The sequence below is a fragment of the Nycticebus coucang genome, chromosome 18 (assembly GCF_027406575.1).
Source record: "Nycticebus coucang isolate mNycCou1 chromosome 18, mNycCou1.pri, whole genome shotgun sequence".
Taxonomy (NCBI): domain Eukaryota; kingdom Metazoa; phylum Chordata; class Mammalia; order Primates; family Lorisidae; genus Nycticebus; species Nycticebus coucang.
The window spans coordinates 12,342,823-12,367,411 of NC_069797.1; the positions used below are offsets into that span (position 1 = coordinate 12,342,823).

The 24,589-nt window shown below is 53.5% G+C and overlaps 1 protein-coding gene across 6 annotated transcripts in view; it reads right to left on the bottom strand.

Annotated features, from left to right (window-relative positions):
* The window catches only part of RAI1 (retinoic acid induced 1), a 120,044-nt gene extending 96,432 nt beyond the window's left edge, over window positions 1-23,612 (bottom strand). For 5 of the 6 annotated variants that reach the window (XM_053570675.1, XM_053570672.1, XM_053570663.1 and 2 more), the window contains exon 1: window positions 23,198-23,612. The gene's annotated coding sequence lies outside the window, so the exon portion shown is untranslated. Of the gene's footprint in view, window positions 1-22,440; window positions 22,759-23,197 lie in introns of those variants that run through there. The other variant, XM_053570666.1, reaches the window with a different exon arrangement.
* Window positions 23,613-24,589: the final 977 nt, after the last annotated feature.

Genomic DNA, 24,589 nt, shown 5'->3' on the forward strand with positions numbered 1-24,589 from the left:
CTGATCAGCACTAGTGTTACTAGAGGAAAATATTGCGTGCTCAGCAACCACTTCACAGAGTTCATCAAGGGGTCTCCTGCTGGGGAGCAGCCCCCCACTGTCCCTTCAAGGTCAATATACACTTGGAGAGGACCCAGAGCTACAGCACTGGCTGCAGCCTCTGAGGCCTGCCCAAGACTCCAAGAGCCTCCAGCCATCTAAGTGGTCTCCGTCTGGCCCTCAAGTTCCCAGGGAGCCTGCAAGACCCTAAAATCAGCTCAGGTCTTACCTTGAGTGGCCTCTGTCTCACTCAGAATGAAAGCTAGAGTCCTCTAGGAGCCCTCTCCCCTCTCCCACTCTCCTCCAGCAACACTGGCCCCTGTGGTGTTCTTGCAACACAACACAGAAGCACCTTCCTGTGCAGAGACTTTGCACTGCTGTTCCCTCTACCTGGAATGCCCTTCCCTTAGCTATCCGCAAGGCTTACTGACCTCCCAAGTCTGTATTCAACCCTTACCCCACTGAGGCATCTCCTCACTCCCCAGTTTAAAATTGCTGACATCTCTCCCTTTCTCTACTCCTTCCTCATTATAGCTGTCACCTTTGAAGACATTCTACTTAGCATGTTCAGTGCTTACTGCCTGTCTCCCGCCAGAGCAGAGGTCATTGTGTCTATTCACTTATAGTAAAGGCTCCAAGAACATTTGTATTATACAGGACAGGAAAACCTCCATTCCAATGGTGGGGTCTTTAAAAACTTTCCCTCTATTGGAGTTTAAATTTTTTGGGGGGGGCGGGCTGGGTTTGAATCTACCACCTCCGGTGGATTTGAGCCCACTTACTCCTTTGAGCCACAGGCGCCACCCTGGGAGTTTAAAATTTTTTTTTACCTGAAGCTGGCAGAGAAGAGATGCACACCCTCCAATCAATGGTTCGTTTTATGGGTATGGGGCAGTGGTTCTCAATTTCCTTCAGTGTTCTATCCATCCACCAGGTCCATCCATAACAGCCCCTCCAGACACCACTCAGATGTCCCAACTCTGCACCAGTCCCACAATCTCTCTGTCACTGCACAGGGCATCCTTGTGCAGCTGGCAGTTCCCTCTTGACCACAGGCCACCCAGCCCTGGGCTCTCCCTAGCCCTCCTTTTCCTCCTCAGACCCTGCCAGCCCTTGCCCTCCTGGACTCTTGCTCCCTCCACCTGGTCTTCCTCCATTTGACTGCTGGCTTCTCCTTCTACCTACACACCATCCTCATCACTCAATCCAGAGCAATGTCACATGACCCAGGGCCAAAGGCCAAAGTCCCCCTCTAGCCTGGCTGTTACCTGGCGAGACCCACCTGTCTGGGGCCTCCTGACACCTCTAGACCTTTTCTTAGGCAGGCCACTGCTTCCCTCACCCAGCTCTGCTAGTCTTATGCCCACCCCACCCCTCGGCATCCCATGGGGAATGAACGGATCCCAGTACCAGCTCTGCAGAATGATCTCTAGCTCCCCTGCTGGCCTGTGGGCTCCCTCAGGACCTATGAAACAGGTGCTCAAGAGTTGTGTTTTGGAGGAATAAATGAGGTAAACAAATTAGTGAGAAGGTGAACAAATGAGAAAATGAACAATTCTAGAAATACTTCAGCAAGAAAGTTCTATTTATTGGCAGGTCTCCTCCATAACTTGTTGTTCTTCTACGTGTACCTAGGGGTCAGGTTTGAGTGATGATGATGATGATGGAAGAGGAGAATCAGTCAGATTTTGTGCTAAAAAAAATCCGTAAATCTTGAGAGGATTCAAAACAACAAAAGTTGATTTCTTGTTCACACTACATGGCCATCGGCATAGTAGGGAGACTCTTCACTAAGTAGTAACCACCTTGACCTTCTGGGCTGCCAGAAGAAAGAACGTCCTGGGGCGGCGCCTGTGGCTCAAAGGGATAGGGCACTGGCCCCATATGCCAGAGGTGGCGGGTTCAAACCCAGCCCAGGCCAAAAACTGCAAAAAAAAAAAAAAGAAAAGAAAAGAAAGAACGTCCTAGGGATCCCTGACTCCCAACCTATTAACCCATATGAAGTGCTCTGGCCTAGAAAGACACATGTCAAGTCTGCCCACACCTTATTGGCCAGAACTGGTCACATGACCCCACTCAACCAGAAGACCCTCAGCAAGCACAATCCTACCACCAGGCCAGGAGGGCAAGGGAATGGAAACTTGGGCCAGCAGCACTAAGGACTTCTTCAGCAACACCAACAACACAAGCAGCAGAGGCCATTTACTAGGTACTCCCCAGATGCTGGGCTGAGGGTGTGAAGTGGCCAGCACTGTCAGTATCCCCACTTTGCAGATGAGATAGCTAAAGCCCAGACAGTAAAGGGATCCAGCAAGATCACACAGCTCATAAGGGGCAGGCTGAGACCAGAGCTCACGTTGGTGTTATGCCAGGCCCTTACATGCCTTGCTGCCCAGCACAGGTGCTTAGATGAAGCTGGCTGGTGGCTCAGGAAAGCCCTGAGTGGACTGGGTAGAAGGCTATCCTGACAGTCCCCACCAGAAAAAGCCTCCTTACACTACCATATGTACTCCCAGGCATCCAATATTAGAAGCCCTGGAGATGATGAGGCCAGCCCAAAGTTTGTGGAGAGAGAAATTGAGGCCCAAAGGCAACAGGGATGCAGTCAAGGGCTAACTTTGTACAGAGCCAAAATGAAACTGTTTGACAGCACTGGGTGTCCTGGTGCTTCCAGCTCAGGAAGGACCCCTCAGAAGTAAGGGTGGTCGCATGTACCCCACTCAGCTGGCAGGCAGGGCAAGGATACAGCAGTCCACAGGGGCTCTCTGCTTCTGTGAACTGCCCCCATCAGGGAGGCCAAGGAGGAGTAGATAGCCTCCACAGCCAGAACTTCTGAGAATAAGGCCTTGGGTCCTCCTACAAAACCACAGGGGGTCTTGTGGGGAGTGGCTTGGAACCAAAGAAAGAGGGTAGTGTTCTGAAAACAGACCCAGCTCTCTCTGTGACCTTGACTTCCCAGAGCCTCTGTTTTCACTAGAGTTCTTTCTGGTATAATTTTTGGTCAATGTCCCCAACTCCCTGCCAGCTTCTCCGAGCCCCAGAATCATGATCTGACATCTTTTCTGAGCCACAGCTGAGCCCACACACCAGAAAGGTCCTGAGGGAAGACTCCTGCTTCAGTTGCTGCTAGAAACCCCTGCCCTCAGAGGGTCCCTCCCTAAGGTTTGGTGCCTAGGGGCTTGATCAGCAAGCAGCCCCCACCCTGAATTGAAACCATCACTAGCATTCCTTCTCCTAGCAGTGCCATAGACTCACACCCCTGGTTTCTAAGGGTGTCCATCCTCCTGATGGCCTCCCTTTGGCTCAGCCTCTGCCTAGAGCTTGGATGAAGGTGGGGAGGGACAGTGACAGAGCCTCCCCATTGCCTCTGAGCCCTAGTCACAGCTTGCAGCCCCAATCACCCAATCCACACCATTTACTGAGCACCTACTACACAGTGTGTACTAACCATGAGAAGATGAAGTGGAAAAGGTATGGCTCAACATCCCCATGTGGCCACATCTAGCAGAAGATGCCACAGCTCAGCAATTACAATCATAAGGCTTTGACATAGCACAGACCCACCTCTGACACTTCTGAGCTGAGTGACTGCGGGCTCACTGCTTCACCCCCACTAGGCCTTAGCATCTCCAGCTGCAGACCAGATACTAAGAGAATACACCCCATAGGAAGTGACAAGCTATTGGGTACCAAAAGCTTCACACACAGCCTGGCAGGGAGGAGGTGCTCAACCCCTATGCACCTTCTTCCTGTCATGGCTGAGGCAAAGGCAGAGCCCCAAAGCATGCTAGTAGAGACCTCCCTCCAGTTTCCACCACCTCATTAATCAGGGAAAACTGTCCGCCTGGCTGTGATGCCACCTGATGCCCTTGGCTGCCTGCCCATTCACCTCAATTTTGTCTGCAAGGATGTCAGGGGGCAGGATGGGGGCAGGGACATGGAAGGGGACACTGACCAATGGGGTGGGGGAGCATGACAAATTCTGGCTAAGACCAGGCAAGCTGAGACCTCAGCAAATCAGAAAAGGCCTACCTAGCAGGCCCCACTGCCACTGAGCCCACACAGGGTCACTGCCCATCTCCCCTTCCTGCACACAGTGGGTTCACAATGAACATTGGAGGGTTGGGCTGTTGGTGGGGAACCGAGCTGAGGTAAGGCTCTGTCCTGAGATGAAGTGGGTGGCACAAGCTTGCTGCCATCTAAAGGGTCTGAATGAAAGGTTGTTGGGCAACACAGGAACCTCTGCTGAACTATCCAGCTTCACTACTTTAGAGCAAGGGCAAGCCTTTGGTAGTTGTCCCTGACCTGCCTCCATTTCAGCCAGCCTTTGCCTTCACTGCCTCCCCACCTGGAAGGCTGCATACGCTGATGAGCTCACACTTACCCTTCCTTCCAGGCTGAGCTTCAAAACCTCTCTTGACCTTTCCAGTCTGAACTCAAAGACTGTTCTGTTTCCTTTAAATCAGCCTCTTTATACTGGAAGACTCCCAGTCTGCCTCCCTCACTGGAGCCCTTAGAGGGTGGAGCCCAAGCCTGACTCCCCTCTGTGCTCCTAGCATTGCCGGACTGTGTCTCCAATGAGAACCATATAAAGCTTAGGGGTTGTGTCTTTGAGATGGCACTGAGGAAGGAAGCAGGACCCCACTTAGGGTAAAGTGTCATTGGTGCAGATCAGAGGGGAGGAGGGCTAGGACTGGAGGGGGCAGACAGGAGGGGCTGGGTGCAAGGGGGAGTGGAAGAGGAGCAGGGAAGGGGGTCATCTTCCAGGAAACACAAGCGGTTTGCCTACTCCCTCTTCCCTTTTTGTTCTCTCTGCAGAAAGAGAAGAGAGGGTGAGAGAGGAGTGAGTGAGAGAGAGAGAGGAGTGAGTGAGACAGAGAGGAGCTGCAGCGCCCCCCCCCGCCCCCCAACCAGGATTCACCTGAGAGGGGTAGAGAGGAGTACAGGCAGGTCCCACAGAGGACACATTAGGTCTCAAGGTTTCCCTGAGGTTCCCATCAATCCCACGTCCCCCAGTCTGGGTAGAGGGCTTAGGGCAGCACTGCAGCCTCCCAACCCCACTGTCGTCCTAGGAAGGCTAAGGTGTGCAGAGACAGGGTATTTGGACCAGACTGGCTTCAGTGAACTGTCGTGGTTGGGGAGGCACACAGACAAGCCTTACCCTGGGCTCCCCTGCCCCGTCCCCCCCCCCCACATCAATCCCAGGCCAGGGTGGAGCCCACTGGAGGGGTAGAGCTGTGTTTGTTGCTGGCAGTTGAACATCTTCTGAAAGGTGAGGGAGGTGCGACAGAGACGAGGCATGGGGGTGGCGGTCTGCGAGGTCACATTAAGTCTCCCCCAAAGGCACCTATGCTGTGCGACCACCGTTATCATTGTGCAGAGCAGGGTGGAACCGGATCAGTGAGCAGTGGATGGTCCCGGAGAGCCTTCAATGCTAAGCCAAAGCCGGTCCAGCGGCGGGAGGCCAGCGAGCAGAGACCGACAACCGGAGGGAGTGCGGAGGACGCGGCCGCGCGTTTGAACGCTGGCGGCCGTCAGCGCCCGCCGAGGCACGATAATAAATTAGTGAAATGAACCTGCCACGCCCGCCCCTCTTGCGGGGCGCCGCGCTCCGGCCTCGGTGCAGGAGACTCAGCCCCCGCAAGGCCCGCCCTCCCGGCCGGGCGTAGTTTTCCAGGAAATTAAGGCCGTCGAGGCTGGCGCACAGCTGCTTCCGGGGCCGGCCGAGCCTCTGGCCCGGGCAGGTGCAATTAAACTCGCGCGTTCGCAGCCATTAAGCTTTAATGGAGCTCATTAGCATAAGAACCAGAAACCGCTTTGATAGCAGCGACCCCCGCAGGGGCAGCGCGCGAGCGCATTGGGCCGCGGGGTGCGGTCGCCCCAGGCCAGAGCCCCTAGCTGTGTCTCCAACCGGCTCCGGGCAACAGAAGGCTGGGCCGCGAGCGGGACCCAGCCGAGAGGCCTAAACCAGTGACCAGAGCGCGTCTGAGAACCCGGGGTTTCCCTAGACCCAGGGCGGGAATGGAGGCCCAGTCGAGAGGCAGGTGTTGCTTTCCCAAAGAAACAAGTGGGGAAACTGAGGCCTCAAGGTGCCATGTGACTCATACAGTGCCCCCCAGTCTAGGTCTCGGTCTGCAAGTGGTTCATTTATTCCACAACAATAGCAGCCAACACTTACCCAATTCTAAGCATAATTCTCTCACTTAATCCCCTCCCCCAACCCCAGGGTACTTAACTCTTGTAAATTCATTTTACAGAGGAGTAAACTGAGACTTGGAGAGGGACACCCAAGATCCCCTGGCTGGTAAAAAGCCACCGTGGGGATTTAAACCTAGGCAGTCTGGCTCTCCCTCTATCCCAGCTGGGCTTGCAACAGGAAGCCACACTACCATGTTGTGACCTGGCCAGGAGGGGTACCAGGGAGGGGTGGAGACAGGGGCCAGGTGGGTAGGCAGGGCTTATACCCAGCAGACAGTAAATAGCAGCTCCACCCATCCTGGCCTTCCAGGGGCAGGCTATAAGCATCCAGATGAACTGGAAACTGGGGACAAAATCATCTAAGGATTATTCACTAGCAACTCATTTTATTTTTTCCCCCAAACAATGGGTGGGCCTTCAAAATGGGTCTAGGGGCAGGAAGCTGAAAGACCACAGTCTCAGTCCAACAAGTAGGGCAGCACCTGGCAACCGCTGTGTTCAAGAGACACTAGCCTAGCAAACAAGCGAATGAACACACAGATACAACGGTGCTTTCTACGATGGGGTAGGGGAAACAGGGCATTCACTCTCCAACTTCATCTATTCTAGGCTTTCTTTGGTCCAAGGGGGTGGTTCTGTGAGAGCAAAAGGGCTCAAAGGAAATGGCAGATGGGGCCTGAGGCAGTGATGCTGTGCTTGGCTCCAAACATCCCCTGGGGCAATGCTTGCAGCATTCCAAAGTCAAGGTTGTTGCCCTCAGAAGTCTTAAGGGCCCTGGCTGGGAGCACAGAAAGCACTGAAAAAGAGACATAGACTGCCTGAGTTTACTTCAGAGATGATGGAGCTAGAAGGAAGCTGCCAGCCTGTGAGAAGCCCAGAGAAGGTAGGCAGTTGCCTGAGGTCACACAGCAAGAATCTGGATCTCCGGATTCCTCAGTCTTGGCTGAGCCTTTATAGGGTGTTAGATCGGCCCCCAGCCTAGGCACAGGACTCCCGGTCTCCATGAGAGAAGCTCTGTTTGTGTTTTCATAACCTCAGTCCTAGGTGTGATCAGTGTGCAGTCCGATACATGAATGCATAATGACTCAAGTAACTTGACTGGTTACGTCTTCCTTCTCTTGGCCACACCTGCTGAAGGACAGAGATTTTGTCCAGCTACATCTGGCACACAGTAGGTTTGCAAGCATAGATGCTGACCAGATGGAAGTATTATAACCACAGTCACAGTGACAAAGAAAAATGTGTGCCTGGTGTGGGCTTTCTTGCCTCCCCATGTCCTCCAACATCCTCACAGCTGGCTCAGGGACCAAGTGAGGCCTCCATATCTCCATAGCTGAGCTGGCCTAGGGTATGCAGGCGGGGGAAGAGCTCAGCCTCATTTCTCAGCCCAACCCTGCAGCCAAGCCCACCCTCTCAACAGCCTGCTGGTCTGCAAAGGTATCTGTCTCAGGGGAGCCCTTGGGCAGCCTCATTAGGAATTAGTGACAGACACACTAGCTACTAAGAGGGGTAGCGGGGCTGTTACAGGGCTGCCTGTCACTTTCTTGGCCACTAGGCGCCATGTGGGACAGGGCTAACCTTGGGAGAAGAACAGAGTCAACCCCATCCCTGGGATTTGGGGATATGAGAGTGGGAATTTTCCCATCATTCCTTGCTGTTCTTGAGTCTGGCTTACTTAACTCATTGAGTGGTGGTAGACAAACCCCAGCTTCCTCTGTGATTTGATCACTCTAGTCCTGATGCTCTAAGTCAGCCATGAGCCCTCAGCTTATGTGTGACGAGCCACTGTATGTCAGAAAACAGACCCAGGGATGGGCAGGAGCTGCCTCAGAGCACGGCACTGGAGTAGGAGCCCCACTCTGCATTAGGATCCTGGCTGTGCCCTCTCTAGACCTCAGTCACTCCATGTGTGAGACTGGGCCTGGAACACTTTGACTACCACCTCCCTTCTGGTCTCTGAGCCACAGGAAGGCCCAGTTCTTCTGGGAAAAGGTCAGGATTGTCAGTGTCCCCTTAGCTCCCTAAGCCCATCCTTGCTGGACCTAAGGCCCAGCCACATAGGGGCCAACAGGATCAAGGTTTGTCAAGCACCCTGTTCTTCCCAGAGCCCAGTGCCTGATGGAAAGACTGATGCTCTGACAAGTCAGCCAGTGGCCAATGCCCCAGGCTACACACCACAGGACAACATACACACATACACACAAACACAGAGAGATACTGAGTCACAGACACACAAACCACACACATGGCCTGCTGCAGATACCACTCCATATGTAAGCACCCATGACAGACTCAGACAAACCTACCCCTCAGCTCATTTCTGCCCAACCCAGACACACACAGCACCACACACTGGTTCCATATATACCATACACAAACACAAAAACCACCTAACAGCATAGCATCCTCATTTATATTCACAAACATGAACTCACATATTATGTGCACACACACAGACACACAGGCACATATTCAACAATCCAACATGCAAAGATTAAGACATGAGAATACAGCAATCATAAAGAACCATCACCCCTCCACGTAATACCTCCCCCCAAACTGACACAGATGCAGACACGCGCCACATAGTGGCAGGCTCCTAAGCCCAGGAACACATAGATACACACCCATCTTGCCACTTGTTTAAATTACACACACAGGTAGCACCCTGCTCACAACAGCAAATCCAGATACATAAATCATGTTCAAAGCATCAATCTTGGCCCCAACCTGGCTACATCCTTCATACAGGTAAAGTGAAACAGGTCTTAAATATTTTATGAAGAATAAAACTGTTAAGAGAATATAATTCACAGGGCCATTGGTTGTAGGCTGAGAACATATCTTTTCATTTCTGAGAGTGCACTGTGGTGGTGGCAGGTGGTGGCCAGGCGGGGCATAGCATGTCTATGTCATACCCAGTCCCCCTCTACAGGGCCATTATTCTGGAGAAAAGGGGCATTCTGTGATTTTTTTCATCCACTGAATCCAGCTGCCACTTAAGAGTCAAGGCCTGCATTCCCTTGTTGCTTCAGCTTTTTTCCCCAAGCCTTGGATGCCTTTTAAATGTCAATCCATCCCTGGCAACTGTGATTTCCCAAGGTCTACAAATGCACAGCTTAGATGTGTTAGAATTGAACTGTTCAGGAATGAGGGAGATGTAGGGTTGGCAGCAGGGGTGGACAGGGGCAAGAGTAGCTTGAAACTAGCTTGGAGGGGCAGCTGGGGAGAGTGAGGTTGTGGCCAATGCAAGGCCTGCATGCCTCCAGGCAGGGGCCAGAGGAGGGGCTGAGGAGCCCAGTTCAGCAGAAACCAACTCCAAGGAAGTCAAAGCAGATGTGGGTCCTGGGACAAACAAGGGGCCTTTGGGACTGAGACCTCCCTGAAACCTTGCACAGCTGGCCCAGAATAAAGCTCCTTGCTGTTGGAGCCTGGATCTCAGCAAGGAGCCATAAGTCTTCCATGTCCCACCTGCCTGGTCTGAGTGAGACAGACAGCCTCTTTGGGCTCCTAGCAAGCAGGACCCCAGCCCAGGCTGTTTATCAGAGGTTGGTGGCAATGAGGAAGGGTTCCTCTGCAATCTTGCAGCTAGAGAGGATGAACAAAGTCAGAAAGTGAATACCTAGTACAACAATAAAAACATCTGCCTTGTTTCTGATGCAAGATCATGGTTCAGGGGGGACATTATATAGCATTAAGTAAGAAAAGTAGAATATCAAAGGTGGGTACATGAAGAGTGACAGCATACCTAAACGACAAAAGTCACAAAACATAAAACCCCATGAACCTCCAGCTGTCTTTGGAGGCTGAGAGTGTATTTTCTTTTAATTTGTCACATTTCCCAAAAGTCTATAAGCCTGCTCTCCTTTTGTAGTGAGGGAAAAAGCTATTACAACCATCAAGTGCCTTACAAGACCAAATACAGTGTCTATAGCATGACTCCATTATTTTTTATCATAAGTGGTTTACAGAAATACACTGGCAGTGGTTATGTCCTGGTGATGAGGTTATAACTTTTTTTACTTGTTTTCCTATACTTTTAGATACAACCAACATATTAATAATCTGATGATTTTATTAAGAACAAAATGCTTAGGACTGGGAACTTCTTTTTGCTGGCAATCCTGAGTCCCCCTCCTGCTGTAATCAAAGCTCATTCTCACCCTCCTTGTGCATGTGCCCTGGGTGAGGAGGGATGAAAGCAAAAGGACAGCACTCAGCCTTTATTCCAAAACCCAAAGGACAGCATTAACTTTAGCTGCCTGCCCAATACAAGTAGGAGGGGACAGACATCAGCGCAATCTGTGCATCTTGAGAAGGGGAAAAGCAGCAGCAAAGTGAGCAACTGAGGACTTATGGCACGAGAAGACTGAACTGGGACATGGCAGTGTTGGCAGGAGGGCAGGGCTCGTTGGCAGCAAAGTTCTGTAAGGGGCTGCCTACAGGACAGGCGGTGTACCCAATCTCAGAAGATAGGAATGTGCCTCCAGGCCAGACAGTCCATCCGTTGCCAACTAGGGGGCTGGAGGGAGGCGGGGCCAGGATTGGGAGAGGTGTGCACTCCTGGCCCCCTCCTTTCTCTGGCTATTGGGCAGAGGCTAGACCCTGACGGGGCCCACAGGCAGTCCCAGGGAAGGCCGGAGTTGAAGGCCCCGAGCCCGCAGCTAAGAAGCAGAGGATGGGGGAACGGTATCTAGCGTCCCTATTATCCTGGCCCCTGGAAGCAGCTGAGACCCCTGCTGGGTACAGTGACCAGCCTGTCCCACCGATAACCTGCACAGGCTCTCACTTATTTTTCCCAAGCATCCGGGGAGGACAGAAGCGGTGCCGAGTCGGGGGCCCTGAGAGTACCACCCCCAACACCGGTAGTGGAGGACACCGCCTTATGGCTCAGCGTTCCCGGAAAAAGCCCCGGACCCGCCAGGGGGCAGGACCTAGTTAGCTCCGCCCCGCGGCCCCGCGGAGCATGCCGGGCCCGGGCGCTGCCTCGGCGAGGTGAGCGGAGTGGTCCGGTCCGGTCCGCCCCGCCCCGCCCGGCCTTGGCACCCCAAGCTCGCGGGCCCCCTCCCAGCGCCGGCGTCGCGGGCCGGGCTGGGGCTGTGTGACCGCACCGCGGCGGAGGCCTGGCGCGGCCAAGATGGTGGGCGCCGCGGGAGGGGAGAGGTGGGGAGGGACCGCTGGAAGCGCGGGCGTTTGCCCTCTCGCCGCCCTCTCTCGAGGTCGGGGAGAGGAGAGGAAATGGCCCTAGGGGCGATCACGGAGCTGCTGGCGAGTCTGGCCTGACAGCACCTACCTAACCCTTCCAGAGAGGCCCGGGCCATCCCCGCTCCCAGAAAGGTGGGCTGGGCCGGGTGGGAGCTGCCCTGGCTGGGATCCAGAATATGACATGCCCGCCCCCAGTGAAAAGGGGACAGTTTGGTTCCCCAGACCCGGGGACCTGAGATGCCAACCTCTGCCCGCCTACACCCCGGGCATCTGTTATTGGACAGCGATTCCCTCAGAACAGCTGCCTGTCTGCCAAAGCTCCCAAAATGCTCACAGGTCTAAAGCAGAAGTCTTGCTCTTCCAGGAGACCCAGTGAGACTGGCAGCTCTTTAGAGAGACCCTGATTCCCTTTTATTCTGTGCCCTGTCAGCAACCACGGGGTCCAGGGCAGGGGGTGGGGGCGCGGTGGCAAAAGTAGAATGGGAGCTGGCACTGACTGTGCTAGGCCAGATGACTCTCTTCTTACGTGTGAGTCCTGCGTGTGAGACTGCCCAGATTAGGTGGGCAAACAAGCCCAGATCTGTTAAGGAGTGAAGTAGCAGAGCTGGGACTTGGCCAGCTGTAACTCCAGATGCCTGTCCACACGTAGTGGCACTCCCTGCCCCCTGGGCGCCCTGTCTGGGCTGGTCCAGCCGCCTATCTCAGGCCCAGAGCAATGGCCCGGTTTGCGGTCCCCTCCTCCCCCTCCCACTACCACAGGCCTGGCTTCCCTTCTGAGACGTCAATCTGCAGCCACACAAAGCCCTGTTTGTTTGCTTTCTCTGCTGCTCCCCCTGGATCCTATGTCTTTCTCTGCTACCTGCCGGTAGGGCTTCCTCTCCAAGCTGCCTGCATAGCCAGCAAAAGGGAAGGAGGCGGCCATTGCTACAAGTGCTGCCTCTTGGCCACACCACGGTTCCTAGAATCCACCTCTTCAGTGCAAGGGGCTCCTAGCCCAGGTGGCTGGAGCAACGACAATGGCTCTGGAGGCCCCTCCCTGCATCTCAGAATGTAGGGTGCCAGCTGGGTGGGGCAGGAGAGATGCCTGGGGCAGGGGGAGGGGAGCTGGAGAGGCCCAGCCAGCCTCCCCCCTCCTTTTGTGAGCAAGCCTTGTTTTGTTTGTCAATCAGGAAGGCTACCCCTGCCTTCCCAGCAACCCACTGGCTGCTAGAGATAAGGAGATGAATGGGACCAAGAGGGCCTAATTGGAGGAGGTGGAGGGATGATGCCCTGGCTTCGTGGCCCTCGCCCACCCTTCACTCTTCTGAGGGACTCCCAAGTATCTCAGGCACTGGGATGCAGGCTTACAGGCTGCACTGGGGGGAGGGGCCTCACTTGGTGTATGCCCTCTCAGTGCCCATCCTGGGCAGACATTTGGATAGATTCTTCTGTGTGGCAGATACCCCAGAGCGTGCAGATGCAGGCACCCACTGCAGTGTCTTGGGAAGCCCTACAGAGTCATCCTGAGCCGAAACAGGGCTTTCACAAGCAAAGAAAAATAAACACCCGCATTCCACACCACCTTCTCTACCTGCAGAGCAGAGGGAGTCTGCCCTCTCTCCTCCTTCAAATAAAGAAACCCAACACTGATACAGCACAGAGATACCACAGTCTTGCCTGGCTCCTACCCAGGGCATTTTCACTGTACCCTGCCAAGCTGGGTGGCCCAGGGACCTGCCTGGGCCTCCCTCTTCCCCTTCCAACCCCTTTGCTGAGTTTAACCCTTGCAGAATCCCCAGGATAAAGGCATGATTATGCCTACTTGATAGATGAGGAAACAGCAGGCTCTAAGAGGAAAAGCCATAAGAACAAAAACTGCCCCATTCAAAATGCAATCTCATGGCTATCTGACTCCAAGACTTAAAAACTTCCCACCAGGTCACAGGATTATTTCACAGCCTGGGACTATTTCCTGAATGGATGAGTGACTAACAGGAGAAAGGGACTGAGCAGCAGGCATGGCCTGGCTTTGCAGCTCAAGAGGACAGATGTGATATCTCAGCTCTGGCCACATGGTTGCTGTGTGACCTCAAGCAGGTAACTTAACCTGTCTGAGCTACAATTTTCTTCATAATCCAGTAAGGCTTAGCGAGAACCGCTCAATGTCTGATACAACAGCAGGCACTCATTCAATGTGGCTTTTTCTCCACCATCCCTTTCAGCATCTAAAGAGATACTGATTTATTAGAGGAACCAGGCCTTTCCCACCTCTGCTTTTGCCCAGCTGACCCTCCTGCCCAGCACCATCTCCCACTGTTTCTGGCCCTCAGACAGAGCCCAGAGGATGCCAGGCTGAGCTCCTCAGGCTCCTGTCCTGTCTGGGAGATCAGGGCCTCTTAGTTTAATTAGGCAGGGTGGGGGCCCCAGGGGACAGTGTCACCCCAAGGGAACAAAGCCAAGTCCATCCACATCCTGCTGGACTGAAGAAGAGACAGCTACTCATTTAAGTCTGATTTGCCAAAACGTCTGTTTTTAGTGCTATTTCAGGCCACAGTGGGGATTTTCTGAGCTTGTCTCAAAGGTATCATAAACCAGATTCCTTCCCACCTCTTCTATCCCTATCTATGTTTGAAATGAAAATATTTTTCTTCCTCTTTTCTCTTTTTTCCTGTTTCTCCTTCCCAACTATCAGAGGAATGTGTATAACAGAAAGAGCAGAGACTGGGCCCCAGGCTGGAGGGCATCACCTGGGCCTAGGGTACCCCCACTCACACCTGACCTATGCCTCAGAGCACATAGAGGGGTTGTAGCTCCCTCAACCCAGACTAAAGGGGAGAGCACCTCCCCTCCTTTATCTTCTTCCCACCTCTGGAAGCTACTTCTTAGGTCCCCTGAGGCCAGGTCTTTTTCTGATGTCTGCCCTACTAGAGATACACCCTTTGGTTTTCTGCTTCTGAGCCTTTGCCTGGGCTGTGTCCTCCACTGGAAAGACCTCCCCAGAGACCACCCCTCAAAGGAGTGGAAAGCCCGCAAGATTCTTCCTGCCCTCTGCCTTTTCCTTCTTAACTTACAATTACAATTAAATCCCTATACCCTACTTACCCACCAGGCTGTCTGATTCAAAAGGGCCGGCTACTTGGCCCCTCTGCCTACCCAGGGCAGGGCTTCCCATCCTCTCAGCACCATGGATATCCTGGGCCAACTGATGTGTTGTTGTGGGGATTCATTGCAGGGTGCTGAGCAGCGTCCCTGCCCCCCCACACTAGATGCCAGCAGTGTCTCCCCAGGTGAGACAATCAAAAATGCCTCCAGACATGGCCTACATGCCCCATGGCACAAAATCACCATGACTGAGCACCACTGCTTCACAGACTAGCAGTGTCCCCTGGAAAGAGTGAATGTATGCTTTACCGCTCTAAAAGAACAGATGATTGCATTTTATCTCTTATCACAATAATGCACAAATTTCATTTTCCTTATCAACTAGAAGCTTCCAGAAGACAAGCCTATGTGACTTCAGCTGTGCATCAAAGCTGCTGCTGAAGGAGTAAATACCAAGTGTCAGAAAGTCCTAGACTGAAACCCACTTCCGGTACCCCGTACTACACCCCCCCCAGCCCCGCCCATGGCTAGATTGCTGGGTGACTGCCACAGCAGCTAAGCCTCTCTGGGCTTCAGTGTTTGTCCATTCACTGTAGCAATTCTTTGTCCTTTTCAGGTAGTGGGAGGTTTATAACTGCACATATCCAAGAAGCTGTAGCCCCTAAGAAGAAATCTTCCAGGTGGTTTTTACTTCACATTTTTTAAGAATTCTCATTCTCTGGCGGTGCCTGTAGCTCAGTGCATACGGCGCCAGCCACATGCACCAAGGCTGGCGGGTTCAAACCCTGCCTGAGCCAGCTAAAACAACAATGACAGCTGCAACAACAAAAAAAAACTGTTTGGCGGGTGCCTGTAGTCCCAGCTACTTGGGAGGTGGAGGCAAGAGAATCACTTAAGCCCAGGAGTTGGAGGTTGCTGTGAGCTGTGATGTCATAGCACTCTACCCAGGGCGACAGCTTGAGACTGTCTCTACAAAAAAAAAAAAAAGAAAAAAAATTCTCATTCTCACTAATAGGTAACATTTACTAAGTACTCTGTCTGTGCCCAGCACTAGCTAAGTGCTTATATTTTATTTATTTATTTATTTATTTTTTTGAGACAGAGCCTCAAGCTGTCTCCCTGGGTAGAGTGCCGTAGCATCACAGCTCACAGCAACCTCCAACTCCTGGGCTCAAGCAATTCTCCTGCCTTCGCCTCCCAAGTAGCTGGGACTACAGGTGCCTGCCACAACGCCCAGCTATTTTTTTTTTTTTTCATTGCAGTCGTCATTGCTGTTTGGTGGCCCCGGCTGGATTCGAATCTGCCAGCTCAGGTGTATGTGGCTGGTGCCTTAACTACTTGAGCCACAGGCGCCAGGCCTAGCTAAGTGCTTTTAAGGCCCTACATTACTTGATCCTCTTAAAAACAAAACTGTGAACTAGGTGTTATTACTTTTGCCATTTTACCAATGAGAAAATAGGGGCTCAGAGAGTTTGAGGGACCTGCTTAAGGCCATACAGAGGTGGCCTGCCAGCCTCTGCAAATAAAGATGTCTCAGTCAGAAAACACTTTTGAGGCTTGCCATGGTGGCTCATGATTGTAATCCCAGCACTTTGGGAGGCCAAAGTGGATTGCTTGAGGCTGGGAGTTCAAGACCAGCCTGGCAACACAATATTCGAAAGCCCAACTTTTCAAAAGATTTAAGAAAGAAATTAACCAGGTATGGTGACAGGCGACTGAGGTCCCAGCTACTCAGGAGGCTGAGGCAGGAGGATTAGGATCACTTGAGCCTTGGAGTTGGACATTGCAGTAAGGTATGATTGTACCTCTGCCCTCTAAGCCTGGGTAAAAGAGTGAGAGATCCTGTCTCTTTATTTATTTATTTTTTTTTTTTGTAGAGACAGAGTCTCACTTTACTGCCCTCGGTAGAGTGCCGTGGCGTCACACGGCTCACAGCAACCTCCAGCTCTTGGGCTTATGTGATTCTCTTGCCTCAGCCTCCCGAGCAGCTGGGACTACAGGCACCCGCCACAACGCCCAGCTATTTTTTTGTTGCAGTTTGGCCAGGGCTGGGTTTGAACCCACCACCCTCGGTATATGGGGCTGGCGCCCTACTCACTGAGCCACAGGTGCCGCCCATAGATCCTGTGTCTTTAAAAAAGAAAGAAAGAAAGAAAACACTTTTGGCTTCTATGCTTGATACCAAATTCTTAAAGTGTCAAGCCTACCTGGCACCTTATTCTTGGTGTATGAGGCCTTATGGGACCTCCCCATCATTAGGCCCTAGCAGCTGAGCAAAGATCATCTCTCAGTTATAACAGAGGTGTCTGATTCAAGGAGTCAGGCTGCATTGGCATCCCTTTCTGGATGCTGTCCCTCACAGCGAGGCCCTGGTCAGGACAAGCTCACCCAGCATAAAGCTGGTCCGTGAGATTCTTCAAGGACAGGAATAAAAATGACCATAAAAAGAAGGAGCCATTCTGTGGCACTTCCCTATGTACCAGACATTGTTTTAAGTACTTTATCTGTATGATCTCAGATGTATTAGTTCTGCTGACAACCCTATGAGGTAGATTCTATTATTTCCCCTATTTTACAAACGAAGAAACTGAGTAAAGGAGATAAGTAACTTGCTTAAGCTAGTAAGTAGTAGAACCCGGATCTGAACTCAGGCAAAGTCCAAAGTACACGTGCGCATCCACTATGCTACATTAGAACTTCAGGCTGTGTTCCCAGTACCCTCTGGGTCCAGCGGGTGGTTTATGAATGAATGAGTGAGTTTGTGGTTATGCTGCCACCCAAGTTACAAGTTGATGGATGGTTTCTTGGGGTTTAACCACACTATTGAGGCAAAGTCCTTCTGGGTAAAGAAATTCTGGCCAGAAAACTGTAATTCTCACTTGCCCCATGAGTAAAAAGATCCACTCAACCCATCTGCCTCAACCTGGCTAGAAAAGAAACAAACACCAAGTTCCTCATTTTGGTTAATGTCACCACAGGTAAGGGTTAAAGGTAAGCTACCATGAACCGACAAAGTATAACAGCTATGTCTGACACATGCAAAGTCCTTTAGCAATATGAATAAACAGCCCAGCAAATTACTGAGTACTGTGCACCAGCAACCTGGAAGGGCCTTTATTATCCCTATCTTAAAGTGGAGGGAAATAGGGCCTTAGAGAGAGCGGCTGGAACCTGGATTTGAATCCAGCCTGGCCTGATCCCAAAGCCTGTATTTAGGAGACCAAGTTACAGGACCTCCTTGCTTTCCAGATCACAAAACACACCCACATCATCATCACCTTTACTGTTTGCTCTAATTCATGTTCACAGTTTTGACAAAAGAGGAAAGTGATGCCCAAAGAAGAAAGTGACCTACTCCCTTCTTCCCTACCTGACCCCTATCTTACCCACCAGATGGGCACAGTTTTCAAGAAAGCAACTCTGGGAGAGTGAGCCCAAGCTCCACTTGGTTCTTCCTTAAGCCCCCCAGCTATGGGTCTGCAGATGCTCTGAATGAACCCTTCCCATGGGGTTCCCAGGCCCTCACCCCAAGGAGTGGGGACATGGGCCTACAGGCCATCCTCTGAAAATAGACAACCTTCCCCTAACTTACAGATGAGACTGAGGCCAGACCGGAGAGGGCAAATGACCTACCAGCCCTGGCTTCCCACCTCCATGGCTCCTAACAGCCCCCAGGTCCTGCCCTATACCCCACTGCATCATTGCCCCCTCCTCTCAGGACTCCCTCTTGTCAGTACGCTGGATGCATTCTCTGTCCCAGCCTGTTCCCTTTGTGCAAAACCTGGGTGCTCATCACGTAACTGGCCCCTAGATTTGAAGGCTGGTCCATAAGCTTGCTCATCTCTGGGGACAGAGGCGGCAGACCCAGGGAGTGTTTAAGCCTAGCATCTAGCATCAAGGCCTGGGTCCCCTGGCTTCCCTCCCTCCTGGTGTTGAGCTTAGTGTCCAGCAATGAGAACATTTCCCTCCCTCTCTCCCGTGTCCCCCACCTCCACTGCTCTCTGCCCCCCTCAGCACCCCCACATCCCTTACCCTCCCACCCTGTCTCTCTGCCCCAAAGTTTTCCTTTTCTACACCGTCTCCTCCCAGCTGCGCACATGCGCGTGCGCGCAAGCACACACACATACATTCTCTCTCTCTCTCTTCAATAAACCTTAGAGCAAAATCTGTCCTTTACTAGCCAAGCCCCAGCCTGTACCTCCAGCCCTGCCTCCCCCACCCTCCTGTGTCACATTCCAATCTCAGATCCTCAGTGACCCACCGAACAGGGCACAGCTCTGCCTTAGTCCCTGGGGAAACAGGATGAGCCAGTTTCTCTCAGCCCACTCAGGGAGTAGACTGGGGGTGCTGCCCCAGCTCCCCAGCCCCCTACTCTAATCACTAAAGTCTGACAGCACAGAACCCACAAAGAGCACACACTCTTGCTAGGATCAAGGGGCCCACAGGAAACTATGTCCGGGTTCTCCCCCTCTCCACCTCACCTGGCCCTTCTGCCAGGAAGCACTTCTGAGCGCCCTGTGTTCTGGGCCTCACCCTTGGCACTAGGCCTGAGAGAGGAAGGAGACTTGCTTTCAGGCATAGATGCTTCAGCCTGGTAGGGAGGCCAGACAGGACAGACTGCCGATAATCCTGTGATAAGCACTGTGCCAGGGGTATAGACAAAGGGAGATGACTCATTCTGCCTTGGAGGTCAGAGGAGGCGGCAGGATGTCTGTTTTGGTCTTAGGAGGCAAGGAAGAAGGTGGAGGGCATCCAGGTGGGAGAAGAGTCCAGGCAAATGCACAGAGCTAAGGAGGCACATGACAGCAACCAGAGAAGGAGGGGTGGGCTGTGGCAGGAGGTTACAGGGCTTGAAGGATGGCATAGCAGGCAAAGGACACCCAAAGGTCCCTGGGCAGTGAGGGAAGGACTACGGATGGGACTTTATTCAGGAGGCAGCAGGGGCCCTGGACCATCATCTGCTGTGTGCCTGGGAGGGGGGCGCGATGAAGGCAGGGAGGCTAGTGAGGAGGCCAAAGCAACAGCCTGGCCTCTTCCACCACCATTCTTTCTGAGCCCAGGCCTCCCTTCCTAGCCACAGCACGGGACACATCCCTGCCAGCCTCCAAAGATTTGCTTTGTTCCTATGCCCCCTCTGCCAGAAATGTCCCTCTCCTTCCTACCAAACTGTGCCTGAAGCACCTGCTTAGAGCTCCCTTTCCATGAAGTCCCCACTTCCACCAAGACCCCAGCTCTAGCCAAGGTATATCTGTTTCTTGAATCATCCACTGGGCAGTGACCTCCTTGGAGGCAGGTGCAGGGATGTTTCCTGCTTGGACCCAGCACTAAGCACAGGACTTTGGAAACAGTGGGTCCTTAGAAAATTCCCATTCCCTTGGGCCCAGGTGCTTCTCCCACAGAGACACCACTCTGTGTATACCACTGCAGTTGCCTGCACCTGCACCTGTGGAGACACACACTGGGCTGGAAAGGAAAAAGACACATCCATGCCATGGCCACAGGCAGCTGTTAAAGCCACGAGGTAAGAACGTGGGCTGCCACAGAAATAAAACAGTGGAAATAATACAATAAAGATAGCAACCAGCATTGATTGGGACAAACCCTTATTCTAAACTTTATATGCATTAACCTATTAAATCTTCACATCAGGCTGGGAGCCCATAGCTCAGTGGTCAAGGTTCTAGCCACAAGAACCGGGGCTGGTGGGTTCGATCACCCTGTTTGGGCCTGCTAAACAAACAAAAAAATAGCCAGGCATCGTGGTGGGCACCTGTAGTCCCAGCTACTAGGGAGGCTGAGGTAAGAGAATTGCTTGAGCCCAAGAATTTGAGGTTGCTGTGAGCTATGATGATACAGTACTCTACAGAGGGTGGCAAAGTGAGACTCTGTCTCAATAAAAAAAATACAATAAAAAAATAAATCTTCACATCAGTCCTGTGAGGTCCATACCCTCACCCTCCTATTGTACAGATGGGGACACTGAGGCATAGAGCAGTAAATAACTCATTCAGTATATGTGGTGGATCCTGAAGTCAACCCAGAGCCTCCCCTGAAGGCCCTCACCTACAATCTCTCCAAGACAAACAGAGAGGAAAAGAGAAGTCACAGTGTGAGAGCTACTGTTATATTTTTGTTTGGGGAAAAAAAAGAGCTATGTCTGTATTGGTACACACCACACCTGTATGCATTAAGTACCTTCCCAAAAAGTCTGGACAGGTACAAAGTGTCAACTGGGGTTACCTGTGGGAGGGTGCCAAGGGAATTTGCTGTATAAACTTCTGGGTTATTTTCATTTTTCACAATAAGAACACATATGTGTGCTTCCTGAGTAATTAAAAAAGGGAAAAATTGTTATGGTCTCAATTAACATTTGTTGAATGACTGGATGGCAGAGTCATTTCTAAGGCCTGTTTTTCAAACCCATCTGTGGATTGAGAAATTAATTTAGGGGGTTGAAACCAGCAATTAAAAAAAAAATCAAAGAGACTATAACAGAAAGTATCAAAGAGGCACAGACAATTGTAGTTAGTTATTTAACTAAACATTTGTTTCAGTGAATGGTATTGTGACCCAAATTGTACTTCTTACTGTAAATCACAGGCAGGAGTTTGAAAGCAAAGCCATTGGTCTAGGCTTTGGGGTCTAAAGAGTAAGAGAGGGTCCCTGCCTATAAAAGCTGCATGGTCCATGGGAGAGAGAGGTTGTTTTCCCCACCTGGCAGAAGGGGAATAGTGGCTGGCTGTAGGGAAAAGTCCTATACTGCTCACTCCACAGTTGGCTCTTGGGACCAGGATCACCCTTGATACATTCTCCTGCTCTCCAAGGCTTTTAATTGTGAGAGTTTTTGCCAGTACTCTGGAATTGAGCCTGCTGTGAGATCAGAATGACTGTGTCCACTCCTGCGTCACCCAAAAGACCAACTCTCCTGGTTCCTGGTCCTGGGCCTCAGATACCCAAAAAGCTGTCGAGGGGGGGAGGGGTGGGAAACTAGATTACTTTCTAGCTTTCAGATCCCAGGGAAACCTCCGCAGCTGTGTGGTCAGGAGATGCTTGCACTCTGTCTGCCTCGAGGGCTGGCCCCCACCTGGGGTGGGCCTGACCTGGAGCAGAGCGAGATCTGTGTGGAGAATGGAAGGGGCGGTGGCAGGAAGGGAAGCAGAGTCCCCCAGCTCTGGGCTCCCATCGCGCTGGCGCCTCCACTTCAGAGCTCGCCTGGCCTACCCCGCCCCCCTCCCAGGGCAGCAGACAACTAAAAAAAGATAAAATAAAAAGTAATTCCCCTGATCTGACGTCAGCGCGAGGTCTTAGCCCAGCAGCGGCTTGAAACTGGATTGCAACCAGATGTAATGCCCTTGGATTCTCAATACACTGATGTGTTGGAAAAGAAATGGGCGGGGGCATTGGGTGGGAGGGAACAGTGCAGGTCCCGCGTGGGTTTCTGAATCAGGGCCCTCTGAAAGCGCCAGGAAGGCGCTGCAGGAGGGAGTGAGGCGTGCTGGGAAGCGCTGGGCCAGCTCCGCCATTCAAGCGCGCTGCCTCCCCTCCCCCAGCCCCCCAATTGCGCATTGTTACACTCGGTTTTATCCATTCAGTGCCGGAGCCTCGCTGCTCCCCTAGGGATCCAGGGATCCCCAAAGAAGAGTACGGCTCCAGCCCGCATTCCGGGCCCCAGGCATGGAACTGAGAAGGACCAAAATTTCTCAGCAAGGGAAACCGCTCGCTGGGAAACAGGCGCCCCAGGAAGCTGGGGAGCAGCGGCCTCAGGCTGTTTCGCTTCCCCTCCGTCTCTTCTCGGAGTCCCCTGGCGCGATCACGCTCCAAATGTCACCCTCCACATCCTGCCACCTCTTTGCTCCCGCCACACTCGCCCCCATGTTCTCCTCCCGGGTCAACTACCTACAAGTCGCAGGAGCCTACCTAGAAAAGGGCCGCGGTGCCGCGGATTTGGCCTCACCGCTGTCTGGTGGGCACCAGGCTCGCGTTTCCTGTGCCCCCACTCGTGACGTCACAAGACGGTCTGGCACACCCCAGGCCCAGTCGCCACGCAGCTCCCGAGGTCGCGGGGGCTCGCTTCCTGCCCGGCCGCGGGCCTGCACACAGGCCCCGGCGCCGCTGCCCGGGTGGGGACACCGCCGAAAGCCCGGCGTACCCCATCTCGCCACACACGGGTCTCACCGCCCCTCACGGCCCTGGCTTCCACACCTCGGCCACCCCGGACCCCCAGTCACGCACCGACAAGCTCCCCGGCCCTCACCCTGGACGCACTCACAAAGCTCCTCTCCGGCCCCCAGCGCCATGCGAATGCCCCCCACGTCCCCACCCCACGCTCTGCAAACGCTCCACGCCTCGGCACTACCACAATCGACCCTCGCTTCTCGCGCCCCACGCCCCCACCCGACCCCAACCGGCCGCACACATCCTCTAGAAGACCCTCAGCCGCGGCGCAGGGCGCCCCCACCCTGCAGCTCCCCAGACGGCCACCCGGTGACCTGGCGCACCCCCCCCCACGCCACACAAAGCAATGGCCTCGAGGTCCCCACATCGCCACCCATCGTGCACGCTCGCCCTCCACCCTGCCTCGACTCCTCACGGGGCCGGGGATCCCGACGCCTCGCGCGCCCCCGCCCCGCAGCAGCGTCCCCTGCGGCCCTGCGCCCAGGCGCTCGCTGCTCACCTCCGCGCTCACGCTCACTCGGGGGCCCTGGGTCTGGCGCTGCGACTTCGCGGCCTGGAGGCCCGGTCGGCCATGGGGGTCAAGGCGCGGCGGCCTGGCCGGCCCGCAGCCAGGCAGGAAGGAGGGTGGGCCGTGGCGCCCCCTCCTCGAGCCGGCGCTCGGGCCGCTGGCAGGGCGGCCTGTTCGCCTCACCTCTCGCCCTCGCCGCGCTCTCCAACTCGCCTCTCCCTGCCCAGCCGTGAGCGGGGGCGGCGCCCGGAGGCGCGGGGAGCCGGCAGTGCGGGGACCGGGCCCGGGCCGCGCAGCCGGCCGGGCCTGCCTGGTGTCCGCGGGTGCCGCGGGGAAATGCGATCTCCTCCGCACAGGAAGAGCGGACAGGCGGGCGGGCGGGCGACGCGCGGGGGGAGAAGCAGAGCGAGAGCGTGAGGAAAAAGTTCCCGGGCGGCCTGGCTGCACTCGCTGGCGGCCCGGGCGCCAAGTGAGCCATGTGCGCCCCAACAGCACCCCCTGGCGGTCCATGCACTGCACTGCGCTCACCCCGGCGGCCGGCCTTTGCAGGGGGATCCGGTGCAGCGGTAAAGTACTCTAAAGCCTCCCAGGAAGGGGCTCCGGAGCCGGCGCTGGAGCCTCAGGCGGAGTATTGAGACCCTCATCCTGCCCTCAACTGCTTCCAGTGTCCAATCAGGCCCCCACCACTGGTACTCACCTGTGACCACCCTTTCACAGTTTAAGAAACATTTTCATTTCCAAAACTCCAAAGGCTGTACAGAAATTTCTTCATCTGTTGGGCATGTGGCACCTTACTGGCCGCTGAGGAATCAAGAGAGACCTGCTGTCATGGAGTTGGCATACTGGTAGAAGAGACAGACAGGTTTCGGCAAATGCTTAGATACATAAAGAAGTTAATTTTAAAGAGCAATAAGTGCTAGGAAAAAAATCAGCAGGTGAAGTGATGATGGAGCTACTCAGTTGGGGGTGAGAGAAGGAGGCCTATCTGTGCAAAGATCTAAATAGCAGGAAGGAACTGCCATGGGTAGAGCCTAGAGAAGACCATTCTTTTTTTTAGTTATTATTTTTTTTAGAAATTGGGTTTCACTCTGTCACCCAGGCTGGACCAAATTCCTGGCCTCAAGTGATTCCTAGCCTCCTGGGTAGCTGGGACTGTAGGTGCATGCCATCACACCTGGCAGGAAGAGCATTCCTGGCAGAGGAATGGCAAGTGCAAAGGCCCTGAGATGAGAGACAACTTGGTAAGTGGAATTGTGAGAAGGCTATGAGCAAGGGGACAAGTAGTGGGCACACTGAAATCAGAGTCACAATGGAAGGCCAGAGCCTGCAGGGCTGCAGAGGGCCTGGTGAAGAATTTGGTTGCAATTCTAGAGCTATGGGAAG